Source organism: Poromitra crassiceps (assembly GCF_964638095.1).
Source record: "Poromitra crassiceps genome assembly, chromosome: 5".
NCBI lineage: Eukaryota > Metazoa > Chordata > Actinopteri > Beryciformes > Melamphaidae > Poromitra > Poromitra crassiceps.
In genome coordinates, this window is record NC_139642.1 from 15,863,568 (window position 1) to 15,877,864 (window position 14,297).

At 45.2% G+C, this 14,297-nt stretch overlaps 2 pseudogenes across 2 annotated transcripts; both read right to left on the bottom strand.

The window, feature by feature from the left end:
• Window positions 1-424: 424 nt before the first annotated feature.
• LOC310776336 (ras-related protein Rab-1B-like) lies at window positions 425-13,632 on the bottom strand (annotated as a pseudogene). Its single transcript has 7 exons — window positions 13,621-13,632; window positions 12,965-13,022; window positions 6,506-6,578; window positions 5,574-5,669; window positions 4,770-4,865; window positions 4,066-4,197; window positions 425-652 (listed from the first exon to the last, which is right to left on the bottom strand). The product of its transcript is annotated as a ras-related protein Rab-1B-like (transcript).
• Window positions 8,357-11,047, bottom strand: LOC310777346 (centrosomal protein of 131 kDa pseudogene; annotated as a pseudogene). Its single transcript has 2 exons — window positions 11,038-11,047; window positions 8,357-10,470 (listed from the first exon to the last, which is right to left on the bottom strand). The product of its transcript is annotated as a centrosomal protein of 131 kDa pseudogene (transcript).
• Window positions 13,633-14,297: the final 665 nt, after the last annotated feature.

Here is a 14,297-nt window from a genome sequence, read left to right on the forward strand (position 1 = left end):
TTCCTGATTTTTCAATGCAAGCAACGATATATATATATTTATATATATATAAATACATAAATAAATAGAATAGAATAGTAAAGGAATACATTTTATATATATATATACCGTATATATATATACACATATATATACACATACATATATATATATATATATATATATACGTATATATATATATATATATGTGTATATATATATATATATATAAAATGTATTCCTTTACTATTCTATTCTATTTATATATTTATTTATCTATTTATTTATTATTATTTATTTATTCAATCATTCATTCATTTATTTATTTGTGTCAAAAACACGAATGTGTTTCCTCCAGGAAAACGAGACGGGGTGGATGGGTTGAAAATGAGCTCTCTTATTGATCTACACTGCATTGTAGTCAGATCAGCAAGCAGTGCTCTCCTCAGCAGCAGTTTCCAGCCTCCTGCGCCTGCTTGTCCCCTCCGGGCCACAGGGGGGCGCTGTTGATCTTGGCGGTGTGGGCCTTGGCCCCCTCGGCCTGCATGCCCCCTCCCTCTCTGGCCAGACGCCTGTGGATCTCGGAGGCCATGGTGAGGAAAGCCCTCTCCACGTTGTCTGAGCTCTTAGCACTCGTCTCCATGAAGGTGACGTGGAGAGACGATGCCAGATCCTGCAGGAGAACGGGACAGACATCACATCAGCACGCCACTCACCAGAATAAAACTGCATTTTACATTTTCTGTAAACCAGGATATTATGTACAATGTCAACCTATACATTTGAAACAAAACGTGGGCAAAATATGTCTAATCTCAACGTAAATTTTAACATTAAATGCAAATAAAATAACTTTGGTTATTTTTAGGGAGGTAAACAACTCGGTTAAGTTAGGTAACTAAAACAACTTGGTTAAGTTAGGTAACTAAAACAACTTGGTTAAGTTAGGGGACTAAAACAACTTGGTTAAGTTAGGGGACTAAAACAACTTGGTTAAGTTAGGGGACTAAAACAACTTGGTTAAGCTAGGGGACTAAAACAACTTGGTTAAGTTAGGGGACTAAAACAACTTGGTTAAGTTAGGGGACTAAAACAACTTGGTTAAGCTAGGGGACTAAAACAACTTGGTTAAGCTAGGGGACTAAAACAACTTGGTTAAGTTAGGTAACTAAAACAACTTGGTTAAGTTAGGTAACTAAAACAACTTGGTTAAGTTAGGTAACTAAAACAACTTGGTTAAGTTAGGGGACTAAAACAACTTGGTTAAGTTAGGTAACTAAAACAACTTGGTTAAGTTAGGTAACTAAAACAACTTGGTTAAGTTAGGTAACTAAAACAACTTGGTTAAGTTAGGGGACTAAAACAACTTGGTTAAGTTAGGTAACTAAAACAACTTGCTTAAGTTAGGGGACTAAAACAACTTCGTTAAGTTAGGGGACTAAAACAACTTGGTTAAGTTAGGGGACTAAAACAACTTGGTTAAGTTAGGGGACTAAAACAACTTGGTTAAGTTAGGGGACTAAAACAACTTGGTTAAGTTAGGGGACTAAAACAACTTGGTTAAGCTAGGGGACTAAAACAACTTGGTTAAGTTAGGGGACTAAAACAACTTCGTTAAGTTAGGGGACTAAAACAACTTGGTTAAGTTAAGTTAGGGGACTAAAACAACTTGGTTAAGTTAGGGGACTAAAACAACTTGGTTAAGTTAGGGGACTAAAACAACTTGGTTAAGTTAGGGGACTAAAACAACTTGGTTAAGTTAGGGGACTAAAACAACTTGGTTAAGCTAGGGGACTAAAACAACTTGGTTAAGTTAGGGGACTAAAACAACTTCGTTAAGTTAGGGGACTAAAACAACTTGGTTAAGTTAAGTTAGGGGACTAAAACAACTTGGTTAAGTTAGGGGACTAAAACAACTTGGTTAAGTTAGGGGACTAAAACAACTTGGTTAAGCTAGGGGACTAAAACAACTTGGTTAAGTTAGGGGACTAAAACAACTTCGTTAAGTTAGGGGACTAAAACAACTTGGTTAAGTTAGGGGACTAAAACAACTTGGTTAAGTTAGGGGACTAAAACAACTTGGTTAAGTTAGGGGACTACAAACACAAATAGGTTTTTTAGGTTTAGGTCAAAGGTCATAGTAGCTCTGGAACTTTTGGGCTAAAACGAATGCAAGGTCAATGGGGTCACACTCCGGTCTGTGCAAGTTGACTGAGGTCACTAAAATGTACTTTGGGTGCACTGTGTGTGCATGCGCGTGTGTGTGTGTTTGTGTGCGTGTGTGTGTGTGTGGGGGGGGGGGGTGCACTGTGGATGACATTTCAGCTTGTACATACAGGAGCGTGACCTCATTGACCTTGCATTCATTTTTGCCCAACTCTCGAGAGCTGCTATGAGGAACAGGAAGGACTGTGCTGAGAAAGAACTCTACCAATCAACAAAGTATTCTTTAATTTCTTTCTCAGTGACAAGGAAAATGAGCTTAAAGCCAACTGGCAAAATGTCAATAGAAGAGGAATAGACCACAGTAGCTTGACTTGACATTCCCTACAGGCTAGCATGACATGGTTGGTACAGGCTAGCATGACATGGTTGGTACAGGCTAGCATGACATGGTTGGTACAGGCTAGCATGACATGGTTGGTACAGGCTAGCATGACATGGTTGGTACAGGCTAGCATGACATGGTTGGTACAGGCTAGCATGACATGGTTGGTACAGGTACAGGCTAGCATGACATGGTTGGTACAGGCTAGCATGACATGGTTGGTACAGGCTAGCATGACATGGTTGGTACAGGCTAGCATGACATGGTTGGCACCAATGGATGCCTTCTTAGGTCTTCTAGTTTCATATGATTCCAGTATGTTCATGTTGTCAGCGAGGAGTAGAAGGGGTGTGTTTAAGTCGCCAGTTGCCTTACTTGGGTCCAGACCTTCAAATCCGCCCACTCCACAGAGCTCCGCCCCCTCCACAGAGCTGCATGTTGGCTTCTTCTGCTGGTCTGCCATATGCAAATGTCTTCTCCTCGCTTGACAGAATGCCGAGCGCAGAGGGGGACTAACGATTAGCCAATCAGCATCAATAAACAGCGCAACGGGCGGAACTAATGCCTTTGTCAAGCGGTTGACATCAATGGCGGCCGCCATAGATGAGAAGAGAGATGCTGCTATTGAGGCTGTTTTAAATGCATTAAAAGTACCACTTACTTTACTCTGCTTTGAAGGCATATTATTTATTTTATTTTTTATTTTCTTTGCGTTCTCCCGACGATCATGGAATTCCCCTGGGGATTCCCTCATAGAAATAACTTCAACAAGAGGTTCAATCTCAGACAAGAATATGGAGATGGCCTATAACGAGTTGACAAGTCAGATGATATCAGGCTAACTGCCTTACTTACATATGTGAATCATCTGGCATCTATGAAGACACTTCTTCCAAAATGAGACACTATTTGAAAGTGACATGTACTAAATGATTGATAGTTTAAAACTAGGGGTGTCACGATACACTCAGTTCACGATACGATACGATACACGATATTGGGTTCACGATAACGATACGATACAATATTTTTTTGCGATCGATTTGTAAGTTGAGGGGGCATCCTCCACGCTAATTTGAGTAATTTCACCATTTTCATCCTCCGTGTGTCTGTAACGTCCCTCGTCTGTTCAAACAAAGCAATGAAAAGGAGAGCGAGCATGCAATCAGATGCAGATCAGTGCCACCACGTTCAGCTTCTTTTTCTCACCATATGAGATTTCATCTCAACGATACATATTGTCATGTTTTGATATCGCGATATATTGTGGGACGATATATTGTGACATCCCTATTTAAAACTGAACCAAATGATGAGACATAACGGACACTATGGTTTAAGTAGTAAAATAGTCAATAAATGAGAACAGTTTGGCTGGATTCTCTTGATTTTAGAAATATTAAATTTCAGGTATGGATTTGTTTTTCAAAAACGGATATTGGGTGCTTTTGGAAATTGACTCTTAACTCTTAAAATGGCGGTACATGTTCTTATATGTACCCGTACCTGTAAATAGCGGTACATGTTCTCATGCGTACCTGGGCAGTGGCACAATCCACCACTTTCTTGCTAATGAGGTCAGACTTGTTTCCCACCAGCAGCCGGGAGACGTTTTCACAGGCGTAACGCTCGATCTCCTCCAACCACTGCTTCACGTTGTTGAAGGACTCCTGAGGGGAGGAGAGAGGAGGAGATGAGAGGAGGGGAGGAGAGAAGGGGATGAGAGAGAAGGAGATGAGAGGAGGGGAGGAGAGAGGAGGAGAGGAGGGGAGGAGAGAAGGGGATGAGAGGAGGGGAGGAGAGAGGAGAGAGAAGGAGAGAAGGAGATAAGAGGAGGAGGGGATGGAGAGAGTCAGGAAAACGGCAGTGACGGGTGACGTCCCAGTGGCTATGTCCATATTTGTATATGCTCTATGGTTCAAACCCTCTCCCACACAACTGATGATCTGTAGGTACCAGTGACACACACATGCACACCTACACACATGCACAGACGCGTGGTGTTATCTGTTGTGCATTACTGCCGCCTAGTGGACAAATACCATTGGTATCCTGTAACAGGGGTTTTGACACTAGATTAAAATGTCCGAGTCACACACAAGACTTGTCATCCTCAGCTCTCACTTCATAAGTCTTTCGTGTAATCCTAACATAACAGCACGCACGGAACACACACACACACACACGTACATACACACACACACACGCGCACACACACATACACATGCACACACACACGCACCTGCTCAGTGACGTCGTAGACGATGATGATGCCATGAGCTCCTCTGTAGTAGCTGGAGGTGATGGTGCGAAACCTCTCCTGACCTGCTGTGTCCCACTGGGAGAAACACACACACACACACACACACACACACACACACACACACACACACACACGTAAATTGATATTACCCACACACATACAGTAGCACATCCTTTATATAAGGGATAACCCTAACCCTAGATATAGATCTTTCCTACACGACCTGAAGAAGGCCCTGCGAGGCTGAAAGCGGTCGGCGGTGACCTTTTTAACTTGATTATGCCCTAAATAATAAAGGCGTTTTAACCTTTACACCTTGTCTCAGAGTGAGATCAGTGCCTGCGAGACCTTTGGATATAAATGTGTACTTCAAGAGCACCTCACATTCCTGGAGCCGACCAGTGAGCACTCGGTAATTGTCTGTTGTTTGTAGACTTCTATACAACTCCCACAATGTCTGAAATCGACCCCGCGGCAGTGTGACAATGAAATCACGGTGGCCAGTGGGGGCGCTGTCGTCGGGGTGGCAGATGTGCATGTGCGCAAGTGTTATTTGCCTTCGATGGCGACGATGGCGCGTTTTTTGTTATTTGAGGCTAACCCCAAACCATGTCTCTAACCTTTACCCAAGATGTTTTAGTTGCCTAACCAGTAACGTAACAGACGTTATTTTCTACAGTCCCGTGGCCTCGGAAGATGAGGAAAAGTTGACGTGCGGTGGTGCTGAGAAATGACCCAACAGAAGACCTGCCACGGGGTTACCTCATCGCACTTACAACTTACAATTTGTAGTTTGACTGTCTTCCCCTCCATATCGATGGTCCTGATCTTGAAGTCCACTCCGATGGTGGAGATGTAGCTCTCTGTGTAGGTGTCGTCCTGAGAGGAGGAGGGGGGGGGGGGGATGGGGGTCAGACATTCTAATGGTTTGAAAAATCTTGATTGTGTGTGTGTGTGTGTGTGTGTGTGCTCTGTAGACCAGTGGTTCTCAAAATGTTTCACATCAAGGACCCACAAATTAGACCCCCATCTCATAAGATTTTGAGGGGGTGGGGGGTGGCTCACTGAACCACTGTCTCTGATAAGGTTTTTGCTTTTAGATGTTTTATTACAGAAAGTGCATGAACGTCACTTCCTGCCTTTCTCTGTGTACCAGCGTCTGAAAATATATGAATGGTGGCGAACGGCACGATACGTTACATGTTTTGATCACGTTTGAATTGTGCCACGGGGTATACATATCATGTTTGTCAATGTAAGAGAACTAAAAAGAAAGTCACAGCTTGTGGTAAAAGACAACGCGCACAACCAGTCGTGACGTCTCTCCCGCCAGTCCATGTTGTTGATGGTGGGACGTATATTGTGCAACATGACAGATGTAGTCGATTAACAAAACTAAACCTTACGTTTCAGTTTCAGGACAAACTGCGACTTTCTTGACATGCATAGTTTACTTTTAAATTGACAAAATGTACAAACGTGATCAAAACAAGTAATGTATCGATCCCTTCGCCACCATTCATATTTTTTCAGACGCTGGTACACAGAGAAAGGCAGGAAGTGACGTTCACTTTGGCTCTCTATAGTGAAAATAAATGATCCCCCTTTTTTCTTTTTTTGCTGGGGGAGCCCCTGAAACCCCCTCGAGTAGCCCTGGGCGTTCCCAGACCCCTTGAGAACCACTGCTGTAGACTGTCTGAGGAGGGCAGGCCTACCGCAAAGCGCAGCAGCAGACATGACTTGCCGACTCCAGAGTCTCCGATCAGAAGAAGCTTGAACAGGTAGTCACTGGGAGAGAGGACACACACACACGCACACACACACACACATTGCTGGAATGAAACAGTAGTATACCAAAACATAATCACAGTTGTTTTGACATGTAGTGCAGCTCCAGTATAGCAAGACAGTCATCATAAATATTGGGGAGACATGCCCCCCCCCCCCCCCCCCCCCAACATTTAAATATCAAAATGCTCAAAACGTTCGACACTACAGTTCGGTACGTATTGAACACAAAACAGAGTCGTTCAAAAAGATTTGTTTGTTCTTTTTTGCCTCCCTATCACTAACACAAACACACACCTGCACACATTGTTGCTGGAGTTGACTCTACCGGTTATACTTATGGCCTCTGCAGGGAAGGATATCTATCATATGACATCACTGACGATGTCACCATGTCTATGCATAAGCGCGCAATCACACAACTGATCCTTAAAAGTACAAATTATTGTGTGATGGAGAGGAATTAGAAATTGTACACAGTTTCAAATTTAATTACAATGTGCGCATCTAGAGCTATATTGGCTTTACTGTGTAAGTAAGTTTGATTTACCAATAGATATCAGACTAGAACTTTTTGATAGGCTTGTGACGCCACCTATGTTGTTCCATGTGAACTATGGGGGTTTGAGAACACAGGTATTTTAGAGAAGTATGGGGGTTTGAGAAGACAGGCATTTTAGAGAAGTATGGGGGTTTGAGAAGACAGGCATTTTAGAGAAGTATGGGGGTTTGAGAAGACAGGTATTTTAGAGAAGTATGGGGGCTTGAGAAGACAGGTATTTTAGAGAAGTATGGGGGTTTGAGAAGACAGGTATTTTAGAGAAGTATGGGGGTTTGAGAAGACAGAGAAGTGACATTTGAGATTTCTCAAGTCCACATTGAAAGTAAAAAATGGCAACTTGTAATCACATGATACACAGAGTTAGGAAGACACCCACTAGTATTTCTATGAAAAAATAATTGTCGGTTGTCTGGGGGTTTGCTTATATAATTGTTTATATAATTTGTATATGAGTGGAAAGTACCTCTCAACATACATCTGTCCAGCAAATACTAGATGAATGTGGTTGGAATGGTTGAAGCTGGCTGTTGAACAGAGACAAGATTTTGCAGAAGTGGCCTTGTGAACTTCAGAGTATGTCATCGTGTGACTTATACAGAACTGTGAATTTAAACAAGAAGACTTTACGTTTGAAAATGATTTACTTTGTGAAAACAGGAGGCACAGCCAGAGGGTATTTGTAATCTTCGAGTCTCTAATCATAGAATCCCTCAAATAATAGGAAGATAATAAACAACATGTTTTGTAATCTATATAATGACAAGTGTGTGGGAGATGAATAGCATGTTTGGTTTGAGTGTAAAAATACAAGCCTGGTAGAGAATAGAAAGAAGCACCTGCCTACTAGATATATTTTGTAAATCATCCGTCTCTGTTTAAACTTATTTTGTTACTGCAGTTGTGAGTAATGTCCTGCCTCTTTTCAAATGATATGTAACAAAGATCTATTCTGGTTGTTTACCGCTGTATGATGTTCTGTTCTGTTTTGTTTGTACTCCATACCACAATGTATGATATAGAGTAAATTAAATCTGAATCTGAATCAAAACTTCTAGATAACGGTATGGCCTCCCTGTGCAATCTTTAGTTGGTCACATGTATCCTATGCTGCTGTTTGTTTGTAGATATGGAACTGTGAGGATGCCATGTAAAGCCCCTTTAGACATGCTTGTGATAATGAGCTATAGAACATAAGACCTGCTGGCTTTGCCGTCAGTCACTTCTCCAGCAGCTTCTTCCTCTGCTGTTCCCACAGGGCCTCCAGGAGATCTGCCCTCTTCAGAGCAGCCTCGTGCTGCTTCTGAAGACCAGCGATAGTCTCTTCCATCTCTAAGAAGGCTGACTTCACTCGTTGGAGGACCTCGGCCAGCTCCTCTTCCTTCTCCCCGGTGACCCTCTCCCCCTCCAGGCGCAGCCGGCCCCGGATCTCTGACGCCTCCGCCTTCGCCCGGTGGTTCTCCTCCTCCAGCCGCTCCAGCCGCTCGGCGAACTCCTGCCTGATCGCCTCCTGCAGGCTGAGGCGCTCCTCCGAAGGCTCGCCCATGCTCCGTGTGATGTCCTCAATCTCCCGTTGTCTGTGTCTGAGCAGGGCCTGTGCTCTGATCAGCTGTCCGTCCGTCTCCATCTGTCTCCTCCTCAGCTCCTGCTGTCTCTCCACAGCCGCCCTCCTGGAATGCTGCAGCACTCTCAGCTCCGGCTCGTACTTCTCCCTCAGACGCTTCACCCTGCTGCCGGTTTCCCTCTTGCACTCCTCTCTGGCCCCGCTGGTCTCTTCCTCCAGCCTCTGGATGGCCAGCTCGATCTCCTTATCGCGTCCTTTCCGCATTTCCTCTTTGAGTTCGTGCTCCCGGCTCAGCAGCCACGCTTCCACTTTTTCCATGTAGCTTTTTTCCCAGGCCCGCTTCTCAATCTCCACGTGTTCCTCTAATGCTCTCATCTCCCCCCGGTGTCTCCTCTCCTGCTGATCTCGGGTCTTTCCCCCCGCTTCGATGTCTTCTCTGTGTGAGCTGTTCTCTTCCAGGTTCGTCCGCAGATCCTCCAGCTCTGCTTGCTGCCTAGCAGCCAGCTGGGCCAGTCTCTCCTTCTCATTAGCCACCTCCGTGTAGAGACGGCTCCTCTGCTGCTGCAGGGACAGATCCTCGCCCCGGAGCTGCTTCTCATATATCTGCTTGGCAAGCTGCCTCTCTCTCTGGCACTGCTCCTGCGTCTCCCCCTCCAGCTGCTGGCGGAACTCCTCGCACTGGCGGATGCAGCGCTGGGCTAACCTCTCGTCCATCTGCAGCAGCTGCGTCTCGTGGATGACCCTCAGCTTCTTCAGCTCCTGCTTGTGGTTGGAGATCAGCTTCTGGATCTCTGGCTCCAGACCTTTGACGGTGATCTCTATGATCCGCAATCTTTGATTGTTGATCCATTTCTCCCGACTGACCTGGTCTGTGGCACTCAGCAGCTCTTTCAGCTTCTTGATCTTCATTTCATGCTGCTGCTGGATCTGGGCGATCTTCTTGGTGAACTTCTGGTCCACCTGCTTCAGTTCTGCCACCACTGTCTCACAGCGCTCGCTCAGAGCCTTTTTATCATTGATCAGCTGATCGATGGAGGCCGGGTGTTTCTGGATTCTGGCTTCATATTGTTCCTTCCGGACCTGGAAGTTTCGGTTCAGCTCCTTCTCCCTCTCCTTCACGTGTCTCACCGTCTGCTCCCTCTGCTGGGCCAGTGCGGTATGCAGCATGTTGACGGTGCATGTCTTCTCGTCCAGCTCCAGCTTGAGTCTCATCATGGAGCCGGTGATTTGAGTGGCGATGGCCGATGCCTCCTCCATGCCGACCAGCTCCTCCTCAGACAAACCCACCTCTCTGTGTGATCCCGAGGTGACGAAGAGCGGCCTCTCCTGTTCCGACTTCTCAATCTCGTCCAGGAAGCTCATGATGCTCTGCAGCTTGGCCTTCGAGAGCAGGGCGCCCCTGTCTGGCAGCGCGGGGCCGTGGATCAGCTGGCCGTGACGCTCCAGGTTGTCAGTGGGCAGAGAGTTGGACCCTCTGTCCTCATCTAGCCATGCATATTTGTCGGGGCGGTAGCTCTTGGGCTCCGATAATCTCTCTGGCTCCTCCAGCAGCTCATTGAGGGTGGTTTTAGCCTGGGCCGTGCAGGACACAGCATAATGATCCTGGTCCTCCACACTCACCAACCTCTGGACCATCTCCTGGGAGGAACAGCCGTTCCTGCTTGGGGAGGCTGGGGTGTTGTTGTTGGTGGAAATCTTGGGAGGGCTTCTTGCCTTACCACTCTGCTTCAGGCTTTGCAGCTCATCCTCCGCCACCTCTGCAGGGCAAACTGAAATGAACAATGTCTTCAGTCACTCATGACATCACTGATGACATCATTCATTGTGGACATCACTGATGACATCACTCACTGATGATATCGCAATTGCACGAGTGACATCACTGATGACATCACTCACGGTGGACATCACTCACCGATGGCATCACAATTGCTCGAGTGACATCACTGATGACACCATTGATGGACTGCCGGCTGTAGTTCGGTCAAAAGAAAATAGTTCCTCCATGAAACTGTTCATAACGAGGTATGTGGATTATCTTGAGTAACGGGGTCATGATTTCTGGAAAGAGACATTGCTGTTAAGTTTTTCAAATGTATTTCTTTGACACTTTGAGCACCACAAGCCGACTGCCATCCAGTTCCATTGTACTGGAGAGAAGGCAGAAACTCTGCAGCCGATATCTCCAAAACTCAGGCAACTAACACAAAACCATGCAGCAGGTGAGAGGGAATATTATATTATGTATTTAGGATTTTAGGGTGAGCTGTCCCTTTAACGTACGTTAACCTCCACAGTGTCGCCATGGTGACATCGACAACAGATTCACCAGTTACCATGGAGCATAACCGTGGAGCCAACATGGCTGCCACTGTGTACTGTAGATCCTATATGCGATCCTATGAGAATGCAGCTTTTTCATTCCAGCAGGTCAGCAGAGTTTAGGAGATACTTTTTGTTGTAATCTAATACACTGTAAACACTACAAAATAACTGCAGGGCAAATGGTCAAATTAGCAGAGCACGGTGCAGCGGCAGACACATTTAATCCATGCCTCTGGAGTCCTGCTTGGCAGTCCTCAACTTTTACAGGACACAGCAAAAACATATGAATGTGCTTCATATTGTAAAGTTAAAGGGGTCAGAAAGGACTATAATAGACCAAGGGATGGATTCAAATACAGATATTAATCTTAAATGCAGACTAAAAAATTTAAATTAAATCATTATGAATGTCCATGTTCAGGCCTTGTCGTGGACAGCTGCCCACAACCCAATCACCAGCAAGCACACGTACGCTAGGCTACATAAAGGTGACATGACAGTAAAACAACAAGAACTTACATACAGGATCAAGCTAGAGTAACATGTTTACTTATAGAGAGCCAAAGTGAAACGTCACTTCCTGCTTTCTCCCTGTACCAGCACTGGGAAAAATATGAATGGCGGTGGACGGAGAATAACGTTTCTTTTTTGATCCCGTTTGAATAGTGCCACGGGGTGCCAACGTTCATTTTGTCAATTTAAAACATAACTTTGCATGTCAAGAAAGTCGCAGTTTGTCGTCAAACTGAAACGTAGGGGTTAGTTTCGTATAAAAACGACATAGCTCGTGGAAGCTCGTGGCATGTCGCCGTTCTTCAGCTTTGCCGGTAGATAAAGTGACGTCACTTAGTGTATGTAGTCTTTCTAATTTCTAACTTATAAATACTTACTTAGTAGGCTACTTAGTTTGCCGACAAACTGCGACTTTCTCGACATGCAAAGTTATGTTTTAAATTGACAAAATTAACATTGGCACCCCGTGGCACAATTCAAACCGGGATCAAAAAAGTAGCATTATTCTCCGTCCACCGCCATTCATATTTCTTCAGCGCTGGTACAGGGAGAAAAGCAGGAAGTTACGTTCACTTTGCCTCTCTATTGCACAGACACACAATGGTTGTCAGTCGCTGTTCTGTTCGGATGATGCAGTTATCTGTCTTATAATCGTATAACAATCTTTTTCTTGTTGTGGTTTTCACACGATATGACTGAGCTGCGACAGGCAATCACACATGACAAGATATTCCACCAAGAGAATCACAAACACAGCCTCACACAGGTCTGCTGACGCCTGACGGCTTTATTTCTAAACACACACTCGCACAACATACATTATATGGGTCAATATGTTCTGCATCAGAACACTCGTCTGCTTGCAGCCTACTGCAGATACCAGCAGTCTGCCTCCATGTAGCACGCTGAGGCTCTCCTGACACGACCACATATTTAGCAGGCTAGGTATCGGTTGGGCCTCTGTGACTCCTCTCCGCGAGCACCCGGGGAGCTCCCCGCTCGCGTCTGTGGACAGTTCACACTTAACAAGCTAGCACCAATTTGCCTCTGATCTGGGCGGTATATCGCCAAGCTCGAAAAACTGCTCGCCAAGGGCTCAGAGCGTCTAGTGTGAACTCAGCATTACTTTGCTGGATCAGGTGACACAGAAGAGAACTGGATTTAACCTGAACACTTACATCCATCCAGGCAGGAACAGATGCACAATGTCTCTATGTGAAATGATGAATCAGTCTAGTTCAAAGCCACATGACGGTGTTAAAGTGTTAAAGTGTTAAGATGACTCCGATGTCGGCAGTCATTTTGAAGTGTCAGCTCTTTCAAAATGGTAGAGGTTTCATTTTGGAAGGGAGCTCTTAAAATATTTAACATTTCAACACTCACACACACAGCGTAGCCTATATGTGAAGGAACAATAATACTCACTACTCAGGATTCATGATCGGAGAGGTTGCTCCAGATGATCAAACAAAATCGAAAATCCCTCAAAACAAAGGCAAAACTCAAAAACCCTGAGCCTAAAAACAGACTATGTCTGTCTCTGGGTCTCTGTCTGATGCTGCTCGCTGTTTTGCTGTGTGTGTGTGTGTGTGTGTGTGTGTGTGTGTGTGTGTGTGTGTGTGTGTGTGTGTGTGCACGTCTAGGTTCCAGGTGTCCCCACTGTAACCTGAGCTGGTCTTTATTAATAAATAATGCCTCTGAACCAGGCTCATCATTCAGCTTGCTAGGTAGCCTGGCTGCCATTTGCCCTCCAAAGGGGACACACACACACACACACACACACACATTTGTATTCCTATACTTGTGAGGACATTCAATAGATAGATTCAGTCCCAAGCCCTAACCTTAACCCTTACACTGTCCTAACCCTATGCTAACCTTAGAGTGAGTGTGTTATAGTTGGAGGTTGTGGACTAACCTTAGAGTGAGAGTGTTTAGTTGGAGGTTGTGGACTAACCTTAGAGTGAGTGTTTAGTTGGAGGTTGTGGAGATTATGTACAGTGATGCGCTCACTGGTCTGTGCTCCTCCCACACATCACTTCCTGACAGTGTCCCCAGTGTTCAGACGTCACCAGACTGACAGCACCTGCCATGCTCCCAAACACACACACACACACACACACACACAGACACACACACCTAGTACGTTTGCACATACAAGGAAATGCTTCTATGCTACACAGGGAGTACAATCACTGAACTGCATGCATTACCAGAGACAGCCACTAGACGGCGAGCAAACTAAATCCTCACTGGAAAAAGTTCCAACACACCCCCTGTCTGGCAGAAACATAATTTTCTTTTTTTTGTATAACTCATGTCTCTGCTTGAAAGTCTTGATGATGACTCCCATTGGCCAACTCATTTTGTTTCACTTGATGAGACTTGATGAGACATTGTTCATGAGAATAATGTCTCTTTCTTTCAGGTTCGGCCTCCTATATGCTGCCATTTCTGCTCAGGCTCTTTGCGCCGTCTGGCCCAAAACATCTCCGCCAGAACTTGAACCTTCTTCCACCGGTGCGTGAACAGGTGTGTTCTGGAGAACTCTCCAGGAGCAGGTAAGCCTGCACCAATGTTCTGTGTGAGAAGAGTGAGCCGGAGTTAAGATGAAGGGTGCATCTGGGTTCCGATGGAACCGGCACTATAGCGGTCTTGCGTTGATGATGGCGGTGATCTCAGCCATGGGAGTGATCAACACAGCAGACTGTGCTGCACTGATGGAGTCAGAAGGGGAAGTGAGTCAGTGGAGTCGACT